Here is a 17,073-nt window from a genome sequence, read left to right as displayed (position 1 = left end):
TAATAATGTAGGGTACAAAAAAAGAGCTTATGTGATTTTAGCATATTTTTGCAATTTTTCTAAACAAATACAGATCCAAAAACAAAACCAAAACACACGAGGGGGGTTTTGCCAAAACCAAAACACGAAGCTAATCCAGATCTAAAACCAAAACCACTGCACGGGGGTCAGTGAGCATCTCTAATACAAACGTCAGGCGCAAAATTACAATATCTGCTGACACAGACCAAGATATTTTATGTACATACTCAAGCATTACACAACCACCATTGAGAGACTAACCCCCACAAAACCATTAAATTATTAAATCAAGCCCCTACCCACGTTACATTAACCCCCCCCCCCCCCCCCCACCACACACACACACACACACACACCTTGTTCTATTCTGCATTTCAGAGGTAGACTCTTGTATCTACCTCTCATTTTTCACATATACCCACAAAATATCAGTTACTTGCTCCTAATATTATCGGATTTCCAGACCCCATTTTTTTGTACTGTTTGGCCATTTCTCCCGACATGTGTCTCCCATTTGACTTGCTTGGGCCTCTTTAAACTGATCATGTATGTAAAGAAATTTATACTCTGTTGTAAACATTTGCTGATTTTTTTCTAAAGTCTAAATGTCTTTTTGCTGATTTACCTGTTCTGTGTATTGTTTTTGCAACAACTGTACATGTGTTTGTATATACATTAATTGTTACTTGCAGGCCACTTTGTTAATGACCTAGATAATTATTGTTTGACTTGATAAATAAAGAATTTGATGGATTGAAATGACCATTACTACAAATGGCGGGACAATGCCCGTCTCTCCTTACCCCGGGAATACAGTTCCACAGTTGTTACAAACCCAATGCAGCCACACAGCGCTAACAATCATAAGTTATTATATATGTGATATGACTTCTGTATGTTCTAACATTCTGTATTTTCTGTTTGTAGAGATGTGGAAGAACGTGTACCCCATGTAAGTTATTTAACAAGAACACATATGGAAATAGTGAAATGTATTTTTTTTACGTGTTCAAATGTTTATGTTTGTTCTCTACTTACCCATTGTTCTTCTACTTTCAGAGCGATATCAACATAGAAATGATAGGTATGTGCTGATGTGATAAGCTGCTGCTACACCAACATTACTAAGTTTTGGTTTATGCACGGCTATTACCTTATTCTAAAATCTTGTTTTTCAGAGGACAGCCCAGAGGACGTGTAATTACATTATTGTATATTAATTATTTAACATTTTATGTCCAGCACACGTACAACAGACTCCATGGGGTAAATGTATTATGGTCACTTGCCTTTACAAGCCAGCGCCGCTTTAAATTTTAGCTGTCAACTCGCCGAACTCCCGCGACTTGACATAACCAGACCATAATACATTTACCCCCATGAATGAATTGATTTATTATTTATTTACCATCATCTATATAGTGCTTAGATATTATGCAGTGTTACAGAGAGTATTTATTTATTCAGATTAGTCCCGCCCCAGAGGAGCTTGGTGAGCTTTCCCTAAATCAGGGGGCACTACCTGATAACTGAAGGTTAATTAGCTTCGGAGATAATGGTGTGTTTATGTGGTAGAAAGTTTACTCTATAAACTCCACTTGGGAAGAGACTAGTGTGAATGAGGAAACATTCTCAGTAAAGAGCTATGTAACGTCGACACATTATTCTGTAAATAAGAAATAATAATAATTGCCAGCCAATCATTTAGAAAGTAAAGCTCACTGCAGCCGATTAAGTTACATTAAAACCAACTTTCATGTCTCACATATTAATCATTAAATTATGTAATCAGGTAATTAGTTCCTAACAAGCACATAGCAAAATTGTACAAAAAGTTGCACAGAATAATTAAGAATAATGTTCTGCAGCTGTATTGCACATATACTATGTTTTAGATTCTCACAATCTGTTTTTGACTTCTAATAGGATAGAAGAATATGTCCCACCAGAAGCAGAGTATGTATATCATTGTAAAGTATAAAGGATAATACAGACTTGCCAACTCTCCCGAAATATCCGGGAGACTCCCGCATTTTGCGAGAGTCTCCCGGGCTCCCGGGCGAGTGTGGCAATCCCCCGCATCTGGATAATTCTGCCCACTTCCTAGTGAAGTGGGCAGAATTAAGTCCCAAACGCCGCGATTCCCGGTGAATCGCGGCGTTTGGCCCCGCCCCCCGCTGTCAAATGACGCATTTTGCGTCATCACGTCATGGGGGCAGGTCCAAAATGACGTCACTTGGAGCCCCGCCCCCCCGTCACGCCCACCTCCTCTGCAGGCTCCCGGATTTCACCAACAGAAAGTTGGTAAGTATGGAATAATAGACACAGCAATCACTAGACCTCCCATCCATCCTTCTATCTGACTGTCTCCACTTATTCAATACTATTGCATTTTGCCACAAAGTCTCTAAATAAGAGAATCAACCCAATGAAATGCATTATCTATCTGTTCACCTACACATAGACAATGTGAGGAATAATATAACGTATTCCATTCAGTATTTTGCAGATAAGGTATCACCACATCTTATGGGGGATCTACTAAAGATCTATTTTGTGATTCGCATGGAGATTTGCAATTCACTTAATTTACTAACGGCAAAACACCATGTTCATCTGCACTTTGCTAACCTCCAAAGTAATGTCATACAACTCACAATCATACAAATGATTTCTGCATTGTGATGTGAAGGGCAGAGTGAATCTATTAAAGGGTTATTTGCAAAAAGAATCTCAGTGGTTTCTAACCATTAATTTTGCCTGAAAACCAGTGACATGAAAGTAGAACAAGTTTGATGATTTTCGAGCTGTTCTACAGCGCTCGAGCTGCTTCACGTATTTGTAAACTGGTTCATACAAGTTCTAGGTAAATTTGCAGTTTAATTTAAAAACAGTAAAAATACTTTTTAATTAATTAGAAATATTATTTTGTGTACACAAATTCAATAAAGAACACTAAATTGAATGCAAACTGAACAGTGAGTATGAACTGTAAATTGTGAAACTGCAAGTTCAATACACTTCTGCCATTAGCCATAACATATATAGTGTAACTCATTTTCCCAAGCAGCCACCCATATAAATTAGTTCTCGCATCCACCCTCCTGTAATTCATCTCTTTATATATATCAGGGGCCCAACTGAAAACACAGACAGGGGCTCAGTTGTAAAATGTGGAAACCTCTGTTATAAATGGAGGGTAACCGGCCCATCTAAGACCTAATCATTTCTTGTTAGACTCTCGTCTCGTCCAATTCGATTGTTATTTGTGTCATGAACCAAATCTTTAGCAGGGCAGCGAGTGAATAGGACTCCAGGAGAAGTACGCTCTATGTTTGTTTACTAGCAGTACATAAAGTCCTGACTATTACATATATATCAGATATGAGCATTGTGCTTCTTATGAATGGTCCCCGATAAGCACAATGTAAAGTTCCTCTTTTAGGTGCTGTACATTATATATCAGGGAAAGAGTACATTCTGCAAATCATCTATGTGTCCACTGCTTCTGCTCCATCTACTAATTACATGTCAAACACATACACAATACACTTACACACAAAGCACCTGTGTCCACTGCTTCTGCTCCATCTACTAATTACATATCAAACACACACACAATACACTTAAACTGCTGTTCTATAAAAAAAACATTCAATTTGGTGCAAAAGCAAAACCCCACCTTTATGTATCATCATATGTATCTGTTTCTTACAGACAACCAGAAACGAGGCTACCGAGGCGCATAACCTCGAGGTATCCAATACTGAAGTAAGTAACTACCAGGATAAAGTCCTTTCTGCCTTAGAATCCATCAAGCTATTATATGCTTTTATGTACAATAATAATAAAGGCTTTTCAATTGTTAAGTCTACTTTAAACACATCCATAGGCAGCATTGTTATCACTGCAAGTGGACAATGCACCGTTTACTATGCCTGAAAAAATATAGTATAGAAAACACAAGAAATTATTGTATTAACATATGTCTTTTGTTTGTTCGCAGGTTACTAAGAAAACAGTGTCGGTCTCTTTCCCATGAAGTAAGTAATTACTAGAAAATGTTCCCTTCTCTCCTACAACCACTCAATTTAGGTTCAACTTTTTTTTGATCGTTTTCAGATTTTCAAAGAAACATAAATAATGTGCAGTAATAATACATGCTTTTCAGTGGTGGATGTGGAGATAGAGGAGAAAAAGGTGGAAGTGGTGAAGGTTGAGGAGCAGCAGGATGAGGAGGTTCCTCTTGTAGTTTCCTTTTACCATTAGTGAACTGCAGTTACTGGTGTAACTCGGCCACCAGCCACTCACCAACTGCACACTAGTTACAGTAGATTAATCGCTGCCACCAACAGGCTCCTTCACCATCCTGTAACCACTTACAATCTGGGGGTTGTTTAGAGCTACTTGTTGGGGACTGTGGCTGGTTCCTCCTGACCGCTTTCTATGGATCAGGACTGCAGGGTAGCAGGCAGAACGTTGACTCCAGGCACGGGAGTCAACAGCCTGATTAGAGAGTCAGCTCTTATCTGTAAGTCACTGTATTATAGAAGATAATAGACATTATGCAGGAAGAATAGTAGTTATTGCTCATAGATAGTCCTTACAAGGACTGTTACATATCCCAATGTGGTAGGGATGATCACCCGGACGGGATACAAGAATGTACATACACAATGCAGCAACGTGTGTTCTTCATATAGAGCACAAACCAGTCTACACTCGTGAATTCAAACAAACATATGAAATACTGCGCCAATCTTAGTAGATAGGTGAGCAGGGTGGCCAATCTGGTTAGAGTGCACTGAGCCAACCAATCAGGACTAGATAACCAGGGGCAAACAGACAGGGGCTTTATGTTCACAAGCAGCTCATTTTTTTCCTGATCAGTCAGATCTCCCTCTTGCAAATAGTATAATTTACAACACAGGGATATTACCTATTAGTGTTTAGCACCAGGGAGTAACTCTAGCACAGTATTATGTGATTCCCAAACTACGTTTCATCATTGTAACATTTTCCCTATTATCCCTAACAAAGACACATGGGGACCACCTGGTGGGCATTCAAACTAAGGAATGTAGTGGTCAAGCTAACACAATCCCCCACCGGGGCTCAGACCAGATGCAGATTAACATGTCATTTCCTGTCTCAGTTTTACACCATGCAGTTGGCATACTACCTGAGAATTCAATTCACTTTGCAATAATATATAGCAGGTGTGCTGTGCCAATAAGAGATATACTTTACAAACTAGAGAAGAGGAAAAACCGCACCAGGTAGTCCATGTACTTCCTCAATAGTTTATGTTTCAATCTTTCCTAAATGGCATTACCAATACAAAATGAGGATCGGTGCACCCGATCATTGATTTATTAGGGACCAAAGTTAAAGAGAGAAAGAGAAATGATCAAATGGGGCACTCAAAATGGACCAAATGTTGAAATTATAATAAATGATAACTGTGTACTGTTAAATACTTCTTTATTAATATGTAATTTAAAGTATTCTAATAGCGAAATATAAAAAGTGAATAGTAGATTGAACTGATGAGATATAAAAACTGATAAAAGGACAAAATTAATTGCCCAACCGCGTGACTGCTCGGTTGCCACTAAACTTAAATAATTCCCATAAATGTGGTTTATAAGGTTTATTCCAGTGGTTATTCAATTCCCTGGTTTTAATATTATATAACTGTGCTTAGATCTTAACCTCTTAAAGTTAGAATATAGAAAAATTATATTTCCTCCTAGTTGAATAAAGAGCCAGTACCGTCTACTTGACAAGGCTGGTTTGATTGTAACACACCAGCTGGTTTAAACAGATAGAGCCCGATTAACTATTAGAACATAAACCATATAATAAATATGGATATTGATTAGAAAACTATTTGGGCATAGGATGTGATTCCCAAAATTTAGCCTCCAGTCTATATAAAGATATCGTTAATGCACTAAATACAATGATGGCTTCATTACCCAGAGGCATTCATATGCAAATATATAAACCCGTTTGGCTATACCTTTCATGAAGGCATGATCGATAACTCTTATCCCCTCTTATATATGAGGGTTTAATCAGATTCACTTGTCCCACTTATAATATCAGGACCGCACTATTGGCTGAATCTAATGGCTGGAGGACATGTTGATAATTAAAATGTAACCCCCTAGTCTGTGAACGTATGCCCTACTCCTCCACCAGGGAGGGATCTGGCTGCCCAGCCTACTAGTTATTATTGGAGGAGGGGTACTAATGAAAAGCAGCCGTGGAAACTGGGAGAATTGTTATATAATGGATGAAGCGCTCCCTATGCCGTATACGGACATAAATTAGCTGCATCAAGGAGTCTAATTGTTAACTCGTACAATTTGAAGTTGCACTACCTATCTTAAACTACCAGGGAATAGAAGTTGTGAGCAGTGAATGCGGCGTCTGCCGACACGCGTTTCGCTAGAAGCTTTTTCTAGGCAAGCCGAGGATATGGCTTGATTGGATTAATATAGTGAAATGCCCTCCCCTTTAATGACATCATCGTTGGTAACGTTGTAGCAACGGAACTGTAACCACGCCTCCCACAGGATGTGTATTGCATGGTGACTGACAGGGGAATGATAAAAAGTGATCTTGGCATGAACTAAATAAAGAAATACTAATTATCTGACAAACCTATTTTTTGGAAGATAAAGCAAATCAGCTTGGACATAGATAACTAGAACTTCAGGGGGAATCACAACAATGGTAAGTATCCTCAAAAAACGGATTATCTAAATGATCATAGCAGATGGAGTGATCATAATTTCACAAATTTGAAAATATCTAAAATTTGTGGATATTAAAAGCATGGAATTGAAAAGACAGATGGATTACAAGGAGAACCTTATGAATGAACAAATGGGTCAAGAGAATAACGAGCTTTGTAATATTTGGTAAGTTTGATTCACTGAGAAAATACCATTAATATCCTATATCGTCTCATTTTAATTAACAACCATATTCTCAGGACTAACGAGTATGATGTTTATTCAAATCAGAATAAAATATTCATCGCCTCCACCAAAACACCCTCTGTGATTTGGACATAAATACATTCAGAAACATTTAATATAAAGCCCACTACATTGATTAGGTGACTTGCATTTAACTGAGGGAATGATACCATATTTAAATAATGAAGTTCGAATTCAGACCAAGATATATATCCTGGATTATAGGTGGGAATATAAATTGAGTCCCAGTTATTGATAACCATAGCTTCACGATTGTATCACTTTTATTTCATACATTAGTTCACTATTTATTAATCCCATATTATTTATTTAATCACTCCTTTCTTACTCAATTTATATTCCCACCTATAAAACCTTTAAAAAGCTCGTTATTCTCTTGACCCATTTGTTCATTCATAAGGTTCTCCTTGTAATCCATCTGTCTTTTCAATTCCATGCTCTTAATATCCACAAATTTTAGATATTTTCAAGTTTGTGAAATTATGATCACTCCATCTGCTATGATCATTTAGATAATCCGTTTTTTGAGGATACTTACCATTGTTGTGATTCCCCCTGAAGTTCTAGTTATCTATGTCCAAGCTGATTTGCTTTATCTTCCAACAAATAGGTTTGTCAGATAATTAGTATTTCTTTATTTAGTTCATGCCAAGATCACTTTTTATCATTCCCCTGTCAGTCACCATGCAATACACATCCTGTGGGAGGCGTGGTTACAGTTCCGTTGCTACAATGTTACCAATGATGATGTCATTAAAGGGGAGGGCATTTCACTATATTAATCCAATCAAGCCATATCCTCGGCTTGCCTAGAAAAAGCTTCTAGCGAAACGCGTGTCGGCAGACGCCGCATTCACTGCTCACAACTTCTATTCCCTGGTAGTTTAAGATAGGTAGTGCAACTTCAAATTGTACGAGTTAACAATTAGACTCCTTGATGCAGCTAATTTATGTCCGTATACGGCATAGGGAGCGCTTCATCCATTATATAACAATTCTCCCAGTTTCCACGGCTGCTTTTCATTAGTACACCTCCTCCAATAATAACTAGTAGGCTGGGCAGACAGATCCCTCCCTGGTGGAGAAGTAGGGCATACGTTCACAGACTAGGGGGTTACATTCTAATTATCAACATGTCCTCCAGCCATTATATTCAGCCAATAGTGCGGTCCTGATATTATAAGTGGGACAAGTGAATCTGATTAAACCCTCCTATATAAGAGGGGATAAGAGTTATCGATCATGCCTTCATGAAAGGTATAGCCAAGCGGGTTTATATATTTGCATATGAATGCCTCTGGGTAATGAAGCCATCATTGTATTTAGTGCATTAACGATATCTTTATATAGACTGGAGGCTAAATTTTGGGAATCACATCCTATGCCCAAATAGTTTTCTAATCAATATCCATATTTATTATATGGTTTATGTTCTAATAGTTAATCGGGCTCTATCGGTTTAAACCAGCTGGTGTGTCACAATCAAACCAGCCTTGTCAAGTACACGGTACTGGCTCTTTATTCAACTAGGAGGAAATATAATTTTTCAATATTCTAACTTTAAGAGCTTAAGATCTAAGCACAGTTATATAATATTAAAACCAGGGAATTGAATAACCACTGGAATAAACCTTATAAACCACATTTATGGGAATTATTTAAGTTTAGTGGCAACCGAGCAGTCACGCGGTTGGGCAATTAATTTTGTCCTTTTATCAGTTTTTATATCTCATCAGTTCAATCTACTATTCACTTTTTATATTTCGCTATTAGAATATTTTAAATTAAATATTAATAAAGAAGTATTTAACAGTACACAGTTATCATTTATTATAATTCCAATAAGAGATATACACTTATACAATAGGTTATATCTTCTCAGTTTCATGTTTGGGGGCATGGAGCCAGTCATAAACCCCAACAAATATTCTACATTACATATAATACATTACTTAAATCTCACAAGTTGGATGTATAATACTGTATGCACGATCTAAATGAGTGTACATGTGCAACGTCAGATACTGTCTGCATTTTACATTCTCTCCACCAGAAGTGCAGAATGATTTGTTCATGTGGAAATATTCAACCACTTGCTGACTTTGTTCCAAAACACAATGTTGTCTAATATTTTAAGCTTCAAAAGGAATATTATCTTAATTCATTTTACAATAGGTAGCTGCAGACTGTGAGGGATGTGTGAATCAATACATTATACAGCTGTAAAAATAAATACATGAGTATTACTAAAAACTTCTCCAAAAATAATTAGGACACCTGAAAATGCAATGCTGCCCTGAGAACCTTCAGTGTTTAGTCTCTCAAGGACAGACTTCTTGTGTTTTCTGAATATGTTCAAATTGTGCTTTTTTGGATAAGCATATTAATATTTTAATAAACATATAAACACAGCAGTTACAGCATGTCATGTTAAATTAACAAAACTATGTATTTAAATAACATATATATACTAACTACTTTGCTTCTTCTCATAAACAGGTGCAAAATCAGAGACATTTCCGGTGGCCAAAATGAATACGGCGATGTCTGAATTGCGTCTTATATTATTGCTGTATTTGTGTGAAGTAGTGAGGCTGTACAGTTGACAGAGAAAATTTCTACAGTAAAACATGGTTTATGTTGATATTTTTAACCGTGTCAAGCTTCTGAACTTATAGGGGCATATTCAATTAGCTTTTGGATTCGCGGTAACGCGCGTTGCCGCAAAAAGTGCGCGTTCTTGCGGGTATTACGGTACCGCATTAACGCGGATATTCGTTCGCAACCCAATGGGCTGCGAACGAAAATCCACGTTATTGCGGTACCGTGTATTACTTTTCGCGGCTGTTCCGGCGCGTTACCGCAAATCCAAAAGCTAATTGAATATGCCCCATAGAGATTATGACATTCACCCTTATAACTGTGTTGGCCTTATCACCTTAGATATTTTGGTGTAAACATTTTCACTGTAGATATTTTCATTGTCAATTTTTCACAACTTTTGACCAATTAAATAAATGTTTTACAATTTCACAAAAAGTCTGATTGTATTAATTTAAACACATTACATTAATTCTTCATAAAGGCCTGACAAAACCTGATTGCATGATTTTCGATATGCTATATTAGTTTTTCATAATAACCTAACATAATACTGAACTACGATTTCGGGCATACTGTACTGTGGCAATTTTTGGAGTGGCCACATTCCATCATCAATGTTAGACATTATTCTGTGCACTAGTATCATCATAATCATCATAATTTTATTTATAAGGCTCCACAGATTCCGCAGCGCCATCCAGTCAGCAATACACAAACAGAAATAAACATTAGAGCAAGAGAATAAACAATAGCTTAGAACATAGAGAAAAATCCACAAGCACACTGCTATGAATCAGTAAAAGAGCTGCTATTCTACTTGTACATAAACATGCAAAATTTTCAGTTACACACATTTGCAAATGCATAATAAGCCACCCGCCACTTCACGGCGCTTCTACTGATAAGGTGGTCCTAACTCTAAACAATGACAGTCCCTATATAAAGCTAACAACATAATAAATGTAACCTCCTGTCACAGTGTGGAGTGCACAGGTTACACAGTGTGTTGAAGTAGAAATGATTCAAAAATAGTAAGTGTAGAAAAAGCAAAGTTCTCTTTATTCTTTCATAATGCATATGCATTAGTCTGCTTTCAACATAGAATCAGACTAGTTTTCTCTATTGTAAGACTGCAGGTTTATATTCAAATAACCACAGCCCTCTTAACATACATCACTAATCACTTCACATACTTTAAAATAATATACCTTATAAGCACAAAGTAAGTTGTATATGCTTTTTACAATCACTTCATTGAACAGAAAATCCTATCCCTAAGAGGTCAAGAGGCATATGTGACCTCTCACATTCTTAGTTCTTTGTCCCCACAGCACCACATCTGGTATCAATTTAAACATTCTATAGAAAAAGAGGCCCCTTGTATCGTATAACATATACAAAAGGAATTTAACCCATTGCACAGAATACAGAAAGAGACAATTGACCTAATATATTTTAAACACATATATATACATTAATATTATTTTATCCAACTTATATTTGTACCATAATTTATTCCATTACATTCCCCTCTTTGTGAAAACTATTCACACACTATAACCTTTAAATAAAAAGAAAACATTTTAACTACAAAAAAATCTAAACAAAGCAGAGGGATATTAATATTCTCTATTATAAAAACTATCAAAAGAGAAATGTTCATTTAAATTGTGGTACAAATATTCTATTCTCCTTGACATTTTTCAATGCAATTGAGACATTCCCTTGTGGTTCCGAGACTACATTTATTTGTAAAGCATTTGACCCAACCTTGCAAAGCTTTCCTAACATACCTGGAACACATTTTAAAAGAACATAAATTAATGCACATAATATTAAAAAAAATAATAACATATTTTCCTAATGTCCAAAATAGCTCTTTCCACCATCCCGATATTACTGTGAATATACCTGTAAACCAAGTAGAAGGATTCCACCAGAAACTCTCCCACCAGTCATCATTTTCTGTATCATTATTATGACTTATTCTGAATTCATTTTTTAATTGTGAAATATATAACATATATTTATCTATTTCTTCCTCTGGGTTTGTTGTATCATTCGAAATGTACGTACAACAGTACATACCATAAACAGTTTCTAATGTGTGACAATATCCACTACTTTGTGCAGTTAAGTAATCTAATATTAATCTATGTTGGATTAATTCAGTTTTACAGTATATGCTTGAAGCTCTTTGTAAACATATCTAAAGTGTCATCATAAATTTCTGTAATGTTATCCAACAAATCAGCTAATTGTTCAATTGCTTCAATATTGTTTAAATATCCCACATGTCCATGAGTGAAAAAAATTTCAAAACCTATCCTTACTTTGACTGAATGTTCTATTTTAAAAAGATGTTTATATTTAGTACTTACAGTTTTTACAAATCTCCTTGTTCTGCGGTTTAAATGTTCCATGATAATTGTACTTGGAATTAATTATCCAATATAACATATACCTTCAGAATTTGGAGGTAGCCATTTATATGCTCGCCCTCCACATATGAAATACAAATTCTCAGGAAGTGTATATGGTTTATCAAACATTAAACTATGACCTGCCTCATAGACCAATTCACAAGTGCTCCAATTAGCAGAATGTATCGTCCACCTAGTTATATTCCCACTCAATGTTATATTAATCAATTCTTCAATTATTTTTAAATGATTAAACTGTACATGTCACAACTGAGTATAGCGTACCTGCTATTGTTGGCACTACTCGAAGGAAGGTGCGGAGTCTAACGTGCCCCTGGTGTTCACCAGGGACCCCCGCAAGGAGGTATAAACTCAGCTGCGGTCCTTCCACGAGTCAGATAGCGAAGCACGAGAGAAATGTCAGACAGGCCGGTTCAGCAACGGTGCGGGCAAGGCAGGCACACGAGGAGAATCCAAAGGGGTAGTGAGTAAAGCCAGGTCGGTAGCGTTCTGGCAGCGTGGTACAGAAGGGAGATCCAAAAGGGTAGTCAAGGCAATCCGGGTCACAAGGGTCACAGGCAAACGGCAAATAATCAGGAGGCAGGCAAAGATCAGGAGACAAGTTATCACAGGAACACTAGAAACGCTGGAGGACAGGAAGACCTGAAACTCTGGCACTGGAGGGGAGCACTAGGAAGGCTTATATAGTCCTATTGACCAATGGGAAACCAGCGCTGTCATGATTAGCGCCTAGCGTGCTTAGCATAGCGTCCCGTTGCTAGGCATCGGGAACGCTCTGTGGGCAGTAACCGGCGGCCGGAAGTGATGCGTCTGGTTGCTAGGCAGACAGACGCGATACAGCGGATACAGGCGGCCGTCACGGAGATCGCGGGCGGCGCCTGACAGTACAATCCTCAAACATTCCTTTATTGCTCCTAAATATATTTTCGGTACATTATAATTCACTCCTTTCTGTTGAACCGTAGAATTTGCCGTTTTATTATAACATGTTATATTTTCATGTATCACATTATAATACTTTATCAATTTTATATGTGGTGGCATTGTAGTACTATACTCTCCTTTCGTTTTATTACCACATTTCTTTTCACCTAATTTACTCTCATTTATGGTATAAGACCATCATTATGATGTCTACGAGGTATTTGTGTACAAACCCAACACTCACTAGTATTAAGTTTCTTTCCTATCAATTGATGAAACACATCTATTGGATGTTGATCACTAAAATAGTTTGGATCATCTAGGCACCATTGTACGCATTGTTTTTCCATATCACGCTTACAATATTTACAAATACATGCTTGTGTTGGAGATAAATCTTTATAATGGTCCTGTGATGTATCCCGTTTACCTCTCCTTTCCGAAACCGTTACATTATTGTTCTGTTATCTATTTACAGGGCTGTAAACATACAGATCAAGAAAAATACAAATTGCAAACTGTCAGGCGCCGCCCGTAACTCCTAGGGCGGCCGCATGTACTTCCGCGAATAGCGGGTCTGGTTTCCTAGCAACCAGACGCGTCACTTCCGCCTCCGCTCGGCCGACAGCTACAAGTGTCTAAAGCGTTCCCGTTGCTAGGCAACGGCACGCTATTCGTGGAAAGCGCTATGCCGTTGATATATGACAGTGTGGCGGCGCTGAATCCTCATTGGCCATCAGTAGTATTTAAACCCTCCTGGTCCCATCAACCGGTGCCAGAGTTTCAGGTCTATTTCCTGTCTCCAGCGTTTTCCCTCAGTGTCCTTGTTGCTGCCTGTCTCCTGATTTATTGCCTGTCTCCTGATCGTTGCCTATCTGCCTGTGACCCTTGTGACCCGGATTGCCTTTGACAACCGCTGTGGATCTCCCTGTTGTACCGCGCTGCCAGAACGCTACCGATCCGGCTTGACTCACCGTTCCGGCTTGACTCACCGTTCCTTCGGATTCTCCATTACCGAACCGGCTTGTCTCGTGGAAGGGCCGCGACCTGCGTGTTTCCTGCGGGGGTCCCTGGTGAACACCAGGGGCACATTAGATTCCGCACCTTCCTTCGAGTTGTGCCAACGATAGCAGGTACGCTATACTCAATTGTGACACAAACACGATTAATGTTAAAACAAATAGCAATGTCCATAATTTCAAATTTGGTTGTGGACCAGTTAACTCTGAATACCAGTTTCTTTCCGTCTCTTGTCTTCTCCTCCTCACAAGATTTTCATCCCCTGACTTCATCAAAAAGAGAGCATCTTGCCTTTGTAAAGGCCGAGACATTATTATGGTCTCAGAAATATCCCTTACTTGTAGAGTAAAGATGATAATTATCTTCTCACTTGTTCAGGATCGACTGCTTTTTTACAATGGGAAGCGTGTATTCAAGTGCTTTTTTCTTTGCCCTTTATCGCTGTTGACGTCAGTAGCACGAGATATCAGGGCCATCTCTTCCATTGGGCACAATGGGCAGGTGCCCGGGGGCCCTGCGGGCAAGGAGGCCCATCCGAAGCAGCTCTGTAAAAAAAAATCCTGAAAAAAAAATAAAAATTAAAATACTTACCTTGCGGTCACGTCAGCGGTGATCCGGCTCCCTCCGTAGACCCCTCTTCCGTGCAGTGCTCGCAGTGAATGCTGGACGTGATGTCACGCCCAGCATTCACTGCGAGCACAGCACGGAAGAGCGCAGAAGAGAATAAGCGGCGCGGAAGAAAGGAGAAGGGGATCGGACTTAAGGTAAGTTAAGGGGGCCCCTATATATATATATATGTAAAAAAAAAAAGGGATTATATATATATAATCACTTTTTCTTTTACACATACATATATATTTTTTTACACACAAAATCTCCCGGATTCAAATTATGACAGGCTCCGTCAATCGGAATTGATTGTGTGCCTATCACAGCAGCTTGAATCTGTCTCAACTGTTTGGTAAACGATAGAATGTAGGTATTTAACCCACAATAAACACAAGTATGCCGGCTGGCCTACTTGTTAAAATAATTTTTTTGTCTTTCAAGTGTATAAGTTGTTTGGCTCCCCTCTCCTCCATCCCCTTTCCCTTTCCCGCGCCGGGGAAATCGACCACTGTGTCCTTCGTGGACTGACCTCGTAAAGGTTTCTGCTACAATTCTCAACATCGGAGGACTCAATCCGTCCAGTCCGGACCAGTGATCAGCAGTTTTCTATTGTGGAATTGGACTGGATATTTTGGGTCTCCTGTGCTGACATTTGTGATGAAACCTTCTTATTAGTTGTGCTTTCTGGCTTTGGCTACAGGTAACAGTCAATATCTCTGGGAAGATCCCCCACAACCACTTATTTGGGGGCAGGATATAAAGAGCTGGGGAAGTTCAAAGGTGGACAAACCCTTGAAGAACTCTGGATATAACTTTTGCTGTTTTACAAATAAATGATTCCTGTTGACTATTTTTTTTTCTATTTAAGTTCCTTGTTTTTTGCTGGCTTGATAACTCTTAATGGTCATTCATTTCATGCAAAGACATAAATGTAGGTGGGCTTTCCCGGAGGAGCGTGTAACAACTGAACAGGCACTATATTATATCTCAAAACTACAATTCCCATGAGCACATGGGAAGCCTCATTAAGCTATTATATTTTGCACATATGGGGCGTTTGTCCAGATTTGCTCGTGGGCGAACCATGCTGCACTGAACAGGTTTATTTTTACATCCAATTTAGCACTGAGCTAAGATGTGCCTCTTCTACGCTCTTTATCTGCCCGCACATTTTATATTTGCTGACTCCTCTGCAGTGCAACAGGGCTTTGCCAAAGTATAAATTTGCTCTTTTTTTAGATAGGCGTTCCTCTGTAAACTGTCAGCGCAGCGGGTCCAGCAGGTGAATGCAGGTAATTCATGGGGTACCCTGGACAAATTTTCCGCTTCTGGGCAACTCTCTTTAATATTGCAATATTGGCCAATTGTCTTCTCATATTCTGATAATATTCAAAGACCTCTAACAAGTATCGCTCCACAAGCGATCTAAACTGATGCAGTCATCCACCTGCAGGCTCCAGTTTAATACGAAACTGCGCTGTGCAAGGTTGTCAGACAGAAACTGAAATGTATACAGTATCTGCTTGTAGTAACCAATCAGAAGACTGTACTGCCAGTGATTTAATCAGATATTGTATCCTCTTGTGCTGAATGGTAATATACACATTGACGCAACTGTCACATCTAATGCCCATAAAACCACTTTGGTGTCTCTATGTGGCACTAGAATGTTGCTGCATCTGTCTATTACTTACATATTGGAGTCTTTTGCATTGGACACAAATACCAGCAGTAATGGAGAAGGCCGATTATATGAAGATAATAAGTGTGGTATGAATTTTCGGCACTGACAATGCCGACAGAGTTTACACTGACCAAAAAATACTGATTACTATAAAAGCGGCAACCTGAAAATCACGACTTACCATATAGCAGACAGTTAGTATTTCCGACAAGTTTAATTAGCAACACATTGAAAATGCGTCTTTTAGAAATAGCTACAGTAGGATATCACATCACTTGTAATGGACACAGTGAAAACGGCACTTGTACAGCGGCAATGGTCGGACTTACCGCCTGTATAATTTAATCTAGGGGGTGGGTCTGGCCATTGCTGTTTTAAAAGCGCTGTTATGACTGTGGCCGTTGCAAAGTGATTTCTTACTGTAGATATTTGTGAAAGTCGCATTTTCGATGTGTAGCTAATTAAAGCTGCCGGAAATACTTACTGTTTGCTCTATATGGTAAGTCTATATTTTCAGGTTGACGCTTATATAGTAATCAGTATTGTTTAGTCGTTGTAAAGTCTGTCGGCATTGTGAGTGCCGATGAAATGACTACCACCGGTACTGTTATATCATGTGACAGACCGACATTAATAGTATACAATATATGTTCTGATACTTGTTATATTGTGTGTAATATTAAATATCTGTATTTTTCATTTGTACTTATGATCTTATTTACCTGTAATTCCTACAGCACGCTCCCGAAGTGTC

The 17,073-nt window shown here is 38.4% G+C and overlaps 1 long non-coding RNA gene across 2 annotated transcripts in view; it reads left to right on the top strand.

Annotated features, from left to right (window-relative positions):
• LOC142110108 (uncharacterized) overlaps nt 1-9,706 on the top strand; it is a 29,761-nt gene extending 20,055 nt beyond the window's left edge. Inside the window, exons 7-9 of one of the 2 annotated variants that reach the window (XR_012680486.1) lie at nt 3,739-3,792; nt 4,028-4,064; nt 9,534-9,706. This is a non-coding gene — a long non-coding RNA (uncharacterized LOC142110108). Of the gene's footprint in view, nt 1-948; nt 974-1,080; nt 1,128-3,738; nt 3,793-4,027; nt 4,065-9,533 lie in introns of those variants that run through there. The other variant, XR_012680485.1, reaches the window with a different exon arrangement.
• The last annotated feature ends 7,367 nt before the right edge of the window (nt 9,707-17,073 follow it).

The sequence above is a fragment of the Mixophyes fleayi genome, chromosome 1 (genome assembly GCF_038048845.1).
Source record: "Mixophyes fleayi isolate aMixFle1 chromosome 1, aMixFle1.hap1, whole genome shotgun sequence".
Classification (NCBI taxonomy): Eukaryota; Metazoa; Chordata; class Amphibia; order Anura; family Limnodynastidae; genus Mixophyes; species Mixophyes fleayi.
The sequence above is the reverse complement of the archived record's forward strand: the minus strand, read 5'-3'. Positions and strand labels throughout refer to the sequence as shown.